Consider the following 9682-nt stretch of genomic DNA (forward strand, 5'->3'; position numbering starts at 1 on the left):
TCTGGGTGGGGCCACCGCTGGGGTCCTTCATGACGGGGAGGCCCAGACACACTAGGCTCCCCCAGGACCCGGGCTTTACCTCCCTCAGCTCCCGTCCAGGCCCAACGGTGCCCCACTGGCCTTCTCTCATTAATTCCACACCTTGGCAGACTCCTTAGAGTTTCATGGATTGTCAACTTTATCCTAAGTGCTTCATCCTTGAGCAGTATCATCTCCATTTCACAGAAGGGAAAGTAGAGGTTCAGAGAGGTTAAGTGACTTGCTAAAGACTGCACAGCTATGACCTCACATAGCCAAAATGTGAGCCCAAGTTCTCTGGCCTCAAATGTCAGCCACTCTCCACTGCTCTGCCTCCCCCTCCGAGGACCACTCAGTTGCTAGGAGACAGCAAGCCAGTGGTTACTATGGGAACCTGGCTGATGTGGCAAGTGGAAAGAGTTGGTGTCCAGACAGCAGTGGGAAGGCTCCAGGTGGGCTCCACAGCCCCTTCCTGCCCCTCCCATGAAGGCAGCGCTTGGCTTTCAGCTCTGGGGTCTGGGTTCCAGGCAGCAGTTGCTCAGTGACAAGGCCAGAAAGAGGGGTGATGATAGCAGGTTACTCTCGACACGGCCCCCAGACCAAGAGCCCTGGTAGAGGCTGTGGCCCCAGCGATGGAACTGAGGGGCAGACAGGCCAGGCCAGAGAGCCTCTCGCTCCTTCTTCCCCCAAATGGCTCCAGTCACACCAGCTCTGCTGCTGAGGGCAGTGCAGAGCTGGGGGGGCGGGGGGAGGGCAGGGAAACCAGAAGGAGGGAGGGCAGGACCACAGTGGGGAACAGAGAACCGAGCCGTGGTGAGTGTTCCAGACGTGAACGAACAACTCTGTTCTCATCTGTAACAGGGGGGTGACACGAGTCCCTCTCCCCCAGCTACTGTGTTGAGAAAATGAACCAAGATACAAAGCACCATGGCTGACAGACTTCACTAGCTGTGTGGCATTGGGCAAGTCACTCAGCCTCTCTGAGTCCCTGTAAAACGGGATGATAACAGTACCTACCTCATAGGGATGTTGTAAGGATCATGTGAGTGAACCACGTAAAAGGGCTTTGAACAGGGCTTTAAGGAACTATATATAGTGTTGGCTGTTCTATTTTTACACTAAATGCTCAACAGTCCCCAGGGTGTAGAGGTTCCTCTGGACCCCGCTCCTCTTTTGTTTCTCTTCCTCTCTGAGGAGAAAAGCTCCTGGTCCCCCTCATCCCTTGCTGAGCACTTTGAGGAGGAGCAGAACCAAGAAACAGGACTCGCAGAGGCCCCAGACCTCCCCTACTCAAAGTTCAGGGACTCGGAGCCTGGGAGGCTGGGGTGGGAGGGAGGAAGGAGGCGGCGCTGGCCGCTAAATTTGTTCATCCTGCCTGTCAGTCCCTTAATCTGATCCCGAGGAACAACGCAGAGGCTTCACTCTGGATGACAAACGAGGAGGGGAGAGGCCTGCCCTGCCTGGACTCTGGGTGAGTAATGGCCTTGCATTAAGATATTAGGCCTGGACGAGAAGAAATGTGCTCTCGCTCCCTCTCTGCTCCAATAAGGTCGGGGAGAGGAGGGGGCTTCCTGAGAGCCAAGCCCTGGGAAGGCTTGGGGCTGCTGAGGGGGTTCAAGAGAAGATGTGGGAAGTTGTGGGGGGGCACACAGAGAGAGAACAAGAGACACAGATACAGCAGAGACAGAAGAGACGGGGGGAGGGAGTCAGACAGTAATAGAGACACAGGCTCGCTGAGAGACAAGGTGGGGGGGGGGCTGAGAGAAGGAGAGAGGGGCAGAGAGACAGATAAGGACTTGGGGGGTGGTGTGGAGAGAGGCGAGGATGCCATATGTCCCTCTTACTGGATCCTGAGCCTCTGGGCTGGGGAGGCACTGGGGGGGACATCCTACTGGCTGAGTCTGGGGGGCAGGGCCTCTGGCCACATGGAAAGCACCCTTCCCCGGGCAGCCCACTTCTTGGGGGAAAGGGGACCAGACCCCAGTGTTCCGGCCCCAAGCACCAGTGCTGCTTGAGAAGCCCCTCCCTCACCCAGCCCCAGGGCCCCCATAGCCTGAGTCCCATGATGCAGGGCCTGAGAGTTGGAGGGACCCCTGGAGGCGAAGAAGGAGCCAGGCCCAGAGCAGAACTTAGAGGCAGCATGGCTCAGAGTGGAGGGGCCAAGAGCCAGATGGACCCAAGAGACCACGGGGCAGCCTGTCCCTCTGTCCCCATGTGCAGCCTCCCCTGGCACCCTTGGAGCTGTGCTCATGTACCAACTCAGACAGCAGACCTTGCCTGCCTGGATTCAAATCCTGCCTCTACCCTTTCTGCGGTGTGCCTCCCAGCAGGCTGTGTGAACTGGCTGTGCCTCACATGCTCCATGCCTGCAAAGTGGGGCGATTATGGCCCCTGCTGCGCGAAGCTTCTGTGAGGGATCCCTGAGTCACGCCCTGTAAGATGCATAGAATGGACCCTGGCACTTGCTAATGGTTCATTGAACTTCACAGATCATGGTTGTTTTATTTCCCCCAGGCCCCAGCCAGGACTGTGTAAGCGAGAGGATTCCTGCACCCCCTTTAATCCCTCGGAGGGGTGTCCCCAGTGGGGAGACCAGACCTGGGAAACATGGCTCACCTTGGTAAGCCATCAGCCTCTCCATGCCTCAGTTTCTTCATCTGCAAAATGGGCATACCTTTAGGCCTAGTGAGGCTAGTGCATGTAAGCACTTAATAAAGCCTGCAGCGGTGGGGCTCAGATGGCCCAGCCCTCTGCTCTGAGGACCTCCCTGACCTGGCATGCACATTTGCATGGTCATGTACACGTGCGTGCACACGAGCTGGGGAGCAGTGAAGACGCTCCCAGAGGAGACGCTCAGAAACGATGATGAGGTAGGGGAAGCCCCCGATCCCAGGCCTAGGGGCCCGTGTACTGGGGATTAGGGGTAGGAAGCGTAGCACCCCACTCTCTGCGCCCCCTCCTTCCAGCACCACCTTCACCAGCGTCCCTGGCTTCTGGTCCCACTCAGCTTCCCAGAGCTGCACTCAGATGCTCCACTTGATTTAATGCTCTGCCAGCATCATTTTGAAATTCGTAGTAATTGTTAAACAAGGGGCCCAGCAAATTATGCAGCTCGTCCTACACTTTGCTCCCTAGGGATTAAGCTCCCAAGCTGCCCTGGTCTGTGGCTTGAGCAGGGAGGGTGATTCAGAAAACAAAAAGGGGCTGCCTTAGGAAAAGGGGGTGGGGGGGGGGGGAGGACAAGGCGGAAAGATCATGGGAAGGGCAGAAAACGCAGGAGGTTCACCTCTCTGAGCCCCAGAAGAACGCCAGGCAGCGCGGCGGCGCCCTTTTGATGGGTGGGCCTGAAAGAGGGGACTTGGGGGGGAAGGGTCAGACTCACATCGGCTGGGGGTCTACTGGGTTGGTCACAGTCAGAGATCTTCGATTGCTCCAAGGTCTCCCCCCACCCCGAAGCCTGGGTTCGAATCCCTTGTCCCAGATGTGCGACCCTCTGGTTTACTGAGCCCCCCAAGCCTCCTTGGGACCTGGTCCAGGGCTTTTCTGTCCTTCAAGCCCCGCGTCTCTCACGGAGCGCCACCAGGAGGCGCCCCGCACCTGCTCTGCCCTCCCGAGCCGGGTCGCCGGGCCCATCCGTCAGGAGGAGGGGCTTCCTGCGGGCCCCGGGTCGGGAGAGAGCGCCGCTTACAGCCGGGGATCGGCCCCGGAAAGAGCGCGTCTTCGCAGAGCCGCGCACCCTTCTTCTCTCCTGAACCCCCATCGGGTGGCGGGTGTTCCACCAGACACGTCACGGTGCTGTTCCCCCCCCCCCCCCCGCCCCCTCCGTCCGCGGTCCGCTGCTCCGTAGCTCGGGTCGCTCCTCCAGGCCCCGCCCGTGAAGTCCTGGGCCTTCCTTGGAGCACAAGGCCAAGTCCGGGCCTGGTTGGGGCCACACGTGCTGAGCCTCAGATCCCTCCCAGAAGGTTGGGTGTATTAGCTAACTGTCCCCAAACGTGTTTTGTTCAGAGCTGGCCAGCGCTTGTGTACCAGCTTGAGGGCGGGCCTGGAATCAGTAAAATTTAACTAGCTCCTTCCTCTGGCGTTTCTAGTTACTGAGATGCCATCCAGGAGCCCTCTGCCCTCCAGGAAGAAACAAAGACCCTAAAATATGATTTTACAAATATTTGTTGGCAGTAGATAATACTGCCCCAATTGCTTCAAAAATTGAAGCAATACAAAGTAAAAAGCCTTCCTGCCATGCTGTCCCCATGTGCCTGGTTTCCTCCCACATAACCCCAGATGGCTACTTTTATTAATTTACTGTATAGTCTTCTAAAGAAAATAAACATCTATGCTCTTATTTTCCTTCTTTTCTTACACAAAAGGAAGCATACTATGCACGCTCTTCTGCATTTTGTTTTCACTAAATGTATCTCAACATTCTTTCCGGAACAGTAGATTACTTGTTCCTTTTTCACAGCTGCATAGTCTTCCACTGTGTGGCTGTTTGCAGTTTATTTAACCCCGCCCTTTCTCGATGAGTCTCTGGGTTGTTGTTGCTTTTTTTTTTTTTTGCTCCTGTTAACAACAATGCAGTGAACATCCGTGTACCTCCATCATTTCCTAAATGTGCTTTTGCACCTATCTGTAGGATAAAATGCCCTAAGTGGAGAGCCAGTTGTGGAATAAGAGTGCTTGTAATTCAGGTAGGGATTGAGCCGGTGTGTCGGGTGCCCCACACACAGCGACAAGACTGTTTTTCAGCAGCCTCACCAACAGAGTGTACTGTCAGGCTTCTGCATTTTTGCCACAAGTCTCCTTGTGTCGGGTGCCCCCAGGAAGCCTGCCTTGACCTCCAGACTGTGGCCCTACCACCCATTTCCCCCCAGCACTCAGGCCTTCTCCTTCACAGCACCTTGTGCATTTGAGAAGACTTACATATTATGTCATTTTCAGTGTTTGCCTCTAGGCTCCATGCAGGCAGAGACTGTACCCCAGTTCCCAGCACAACACGGGCACATCAGAGGTGCTGAATACCCCTTTGTTAGCTGGGATGGCCCCCTGTGAGCACCGGACCCGAGGAGGCACTTTGCCTGGGTGGCTTCAACTGTGCCTCTGAACCACTTTACGAGGGAGGCACAGACACTAGTTCCATTGAGCAGACCAGGAGACTGAGGCTCAGACAGGAAGTGATTTTCTCAGGAACTCAGAGCTGGCCAGTAGGGAAGCCCCTTCTCCTCAGCCCTTGTCCCTCCTTCTGAGATCCTAGCTTTACTTTTTCCCTCCTCTGGCCCATGGGAACCCCCAATTTCCAGAAGCAGTCGGACCAGGTCAGGGTAACTCCAAGCTCGGGGTCAGCCCCCTCCACACCACCTGCAATGATGCAGAGCCATGCTGGGGGCTGGCCTGAGCCCCGGGGGGCCTCTTCTGCCTGCGGGCTCAGCCCCGCTGTTTGGTGGCTATGCCAGGGCTACGGTGACCCCCGTGACTATGCAGCCATCAGAGCCCCTTCCCTGAGGCCCCACGGCAGCACTGGCTTTGTGCCCGACTGTCACTCTGTTCCCCAGCGGCTCTTTGCGGCGGCTGCCTGCCTCCCTGCCTCCCATTAATCATGTGTGCAGGATTTATTTTCTTCAGCAATTTATTTCAGCAAATGCAATCTGGGTGTGCCCGCAGGTGGGCAGGGTGCTCTGTTGCTGCCAGAGTCACGGAGCCCGGCTCTATTGTCAGGCTGGCAGGCGTGATTCGCCACCCGCCCCCTCCCCGCCGTCAGTCAGCAGGCCTGGCTGAGCCCCGGGGTGGGACGCGAAGGCCCCCAAGGACCGGCCCACCCCCGCATCACCATGACCTCAGCGTCCCAAGCAGCCTGAAAGAGCTTGCCTCACTTTCTTTACTGGGGCTTTGCTGCCCCTACCAGGGTTAGCTGGTTAACGGGGCCAGGAGATGAGCCCCCAATATTCCCACCCTGAAACAGGCATTCAGAGGCATTTCCTGACCTGGGGAAGGAAGGGGCCCTCCCCCCCTCACCCCTCCTCCCTAGCGATGCTGGACAATTCCTATGACAGTCACAGAGCCGCCCCTGTCGCCACACCTATAACATGTGTCCTCCTTCGTGTGTTCCCTTTGGTCACTCTTGGCCTCTTTCTCTAGGCTGTCAGCAGGATGAGGCGGTCTGGGGCTGAATAGCCCTGAGGCAGAACAGGAACTGTGGTGGGGGAGTGAGGGGGTCTGCTTTGTTACGATTTCAAGTGCTGAGTTAGTGCCCCCCGGTCGTCTGTCCACTTGTAGCCTTGGAAGCAGAAAGGACTGGGGGCAGCAGTAGTACGGGCGATCTACCTGGCACTGGCCCTCACCAAGCCGTCAGCAGCCCTTACCCATGCCTCCCACCCCCGCAGCATCCTCGGGGGTGCAGGCCTCAGCACCTGGGCACCCGCTTCCTCCCTTGGTATCCGTTAGGCCCAGTGCCTGGCCTGGCTACCTCTAATGCTGCAGATAATTCCTCCTGTCGCAAAGCCATTACCCTGCAAATGGGCCGCGCTTTAGTGTGTGTGTGTGTGTGTGTGTGTGTGTGTGTGTGTGTATGTGCGCGCGCGCGCGCATGCGCGTGCCCGCGTGTATGCAGGAGAGGGGGCGGCTGCAGCAGGCAAAGCGCCTTGTTTATGCCTTACCGCCATAATTGTCTCAGGAGATTTATTGGCTGCACCCTCTGCAGGCCCCCTCCCTCCGCCCCCCAGCCTCTGGTCCCCTGCCCAAGCTGCTGGCCTCTGCTGGTCCCCAGGTGATGGGGCCTGGAGCTCCGTGTAGGGGGCACAGGGGGCAGGATGTGCCCAGCTGGAATGTGGTTACGGAGGGGCCCTGATGTGTGTGCACTCCCCTTCTACTCCATGCCTGGTAGCTGGACTCAGACAGGACACAGTGGCTGAGGCACCCCTGACATGGCCTTCCAGATCTCAGGGGCCCTGGGGGTGCAAGAAGGGTGCTGGAAGGACTTTGGTGTCAGGCATCCGGGCCTTGATTTCTCCTTTGCCTCCTCGCTCCAGCTCCTCCTGGCCCCTCGTCTCTGCCGGCTACTCTGTCCACCATTGCAGGTCTCGCCCTCCCCCAGATGTCATCACAGCTGCTCCACCCTGTCCCCTCCTGCCCCTCTGGGGCACAGCCAGGCCTCCTGAGGAGGGGGCCAAGCCCTCCACCCTTTCAAGAAGAGCCTTCCACCTTTGTGTTGAGCCCTGGGCAAATCCCAGCTGGTTGACACAGTCAGAAGGCACCCGTGGACTCAGGGGGAGGCAGGGCTGGGCAGTGGTCAAGGGTGTGGCCTTCAACAACAAGCAGGACGGCTTTTAGTCTCTGCTCTTCCAGTTTCTATTGGTGTGGCCTTGGGCTCCCCTGAGCCTCAGTGGCCTTATCTGTAAAATGGGTCTGATAACGCTTCCCTCAAACAGTCATTATAAAGTCATTGTAATACATCGAACCACAGGAAATTGCCCTATATTCAACCAATTTTCGGCATTGATATTTATTGGATGAAACACTGCAGGAACAAACTTTGTATCATTGATAAGTTTCCTCCTTGTGCCCACACGGTTCTTGTTACATTCTTCATGCTTTACATTTGGCTAAATGCTACCTGCTGGTTTTAAAGAATTCAAGCGAGGCAAGGAAGCACAAAGAAGAGAGCAAACAGCAAAACAAAATAAAAATAAATCTCCCTATCAGAAATAGCTGTAATTAATGAATAACCACCGTTTCCAGTAATCTCTTTTTGCATTGATGCGGGTAAGACGTTTAGAGAGATAAATTGATAGAAGTATTGCTATAAAGGGACCTGATTGAATATTTTAAATATAATGTATTAAATCTAATTTCGGTTTATCTTAACAAAAGAAAATAAACGGAAGTAACGCTGAAGGAAACCACATGACTCCAGTAAATATCTCTTCATCAGAAAGACCGTGTTTTCTAAAAAGATCATCTCATGGTAACAAAAAGATTTGAAAGCAACAAGAAAAATTATTGATTAGGGATAATCGATCATGTAGGAGAAGAAGAAATGTGAATATTACTGTCGAAATCGAGGGCATTAAATTAGCAAGTTTCAAAGAAACACAACTGACACCAAAATAGAGAAAAGGGAAGGAAAACGTATGGAGAGAAACCACAGGAAAGAAAGACCATAGACACAGAAGAGAGGAGGCAGGCAGAACCCTGGAAAGGGTCTGTCTGCATTCTTTCCCCCACAAAGCTGAGCAGTGGTATGCAAAATTTTGCACCTTTTCAACTTAAAAGAGTTTTGCCTGGGGCGCCTGGGTGGCGCAGTCGGTTAAGCGTCCGACTTCAGCCAGGTCACGATCTCGCGGTCTGTGAGTTCGAGCCCCGCGTCAGGCTCTGGGCTGATGGCTCAGAGCCTGGAGCCTGTTTCCCATTCTGTGTCTCCCTCTCTCTCTGCCCCTCCCCCGTTCATGCTCTGTCTCTCTCTGTCCCAAAAATAAATAAATAAATAAATAAATAAATAAAGAGTTTTGCCTAGACACCCTCCTTCTCTAAAGGTTTCCATCATGTTTAAATGGTAAAAAAAAAAAAAAAAAAAAGACAGTTTCTGGCATGTTATAAATATTAACTTCCCCCCCCCTTTTTTTTAGAGAGAGGGAGAGCAGAGTGGGGAAGAGGGGCAGAGGGAGAGAACGAGAGAGAGAGAGAGAGAGAGAGAGAATCTCAAGCAGGCTGCATGCTGGGTGGGGCTCAATCCCATGATCCTGGGATCATGACCTGAGCCAAAACCAAGAGTCAGAAGCTCAGCTGACTGAGCCACCCAGGCTTTTAGATAAAACCGTTACAGGTCTTGGGGAGCCTGGGTGGCTCAGTCGGTTGAGCGTCCGACTTCGGCTCAGGTCATGATCTCACCGCTTGTGAGTTTGAGCCCCGCGTCGGGCCCTGTGCTGACAGCTCGGAGCCTGGAGCCTGCTTCGGATTCTGTGTCCCTCTCTCTCTGCCCCTCCCCTGCTCATGCTCTGTCTCTCTCTCTCTCTCTCTCTCAAGAATAAATAAAACATTTTTTAAAAAATTTAAAAACTGTTACAGGTCTTTTCTGAATGGACCTGACCATTTCGAAGAACAGAATGGCAATTTCACATGGTGCAACCGGAGAGGTGAACCGCCCAGCCCAGAGCCGGCCTGCAGCGGCACTCACCCCAGCAGCTGTCGTAGCGGAGCGAGCCTGCGTCCTCTATAAACCCAGGTGACCTCACGCCTCTTCGTTTCTGTTTTCCTGGAAATTTTTACAAAATTCCTTTGACCTCTCCAACTTCTCTCACTAAATGAAAATAAGTTGGGGTCTCTGATTAAAACAGAAAAGCAGATTCTCCCCCCCTCCCCGCCCCCCAGGGATGCCAGTGGCCAAGGTAGAGGGGTGGCCCCACAGGAGAAGGGAGGACTGGCCTGGGAGGAGGGGAGTGGTGGGGATGACCCCCTTCCCCTCCCAAGCCCTTCAGAAGAGGCTGACGGGAAAGGGTGGTGAGAAGGGGTGGAGCCCGAGGAGATTGTGGGGTGTGTACAAAATGTTGCGTTCTGAAAGGGGGGGCGTGGGAGTGGACTGGATGCACCCACGCTCTGTGGCTCCTGCCCAGAATATTAGGTGAAAAGTGAGGTGGGAGGCCAGGGGTCTCGCCAACCTCAGAGAGCCCCACGTGCA

The 9682-nt window shown here is 55.1% G+C and overlaps 1 long non-coding RNA gene across 1 annotated transcript; it reads left to right on the forward strand.

The window, feature by feature from the left end:
• The first annotated feature begins 443 nt into the window (after positions 1-443).
• LOC102955522 lies at positions 444-9274 on the forward strand. Its single transcript, XR_006220993.1, has 3 exons — positions 444-470; positions 1401-1489; positions 9073-9274. It is a non-coding gene; the product is annotated as an uncharacterized LOC102955522 (long non-coding RNA).
• The last annotated feature ends 408 nt before the right edge of the window (positions 9275-9682 follow it).

This window comes from Panthera tigris, chromosome C1, assembly GCF_018350195.1.
Source record: "Panthera tigris isolate Pti1 chromosome C1, P.tigris_Pti1_mat1.1, whole genome shotgun sequence".
Lineage (NCBI taxonomy): Eukaryota > Metazoa > Chordata > Mammalia > Carnivora > Felidae > Panthera > Panthera tigris.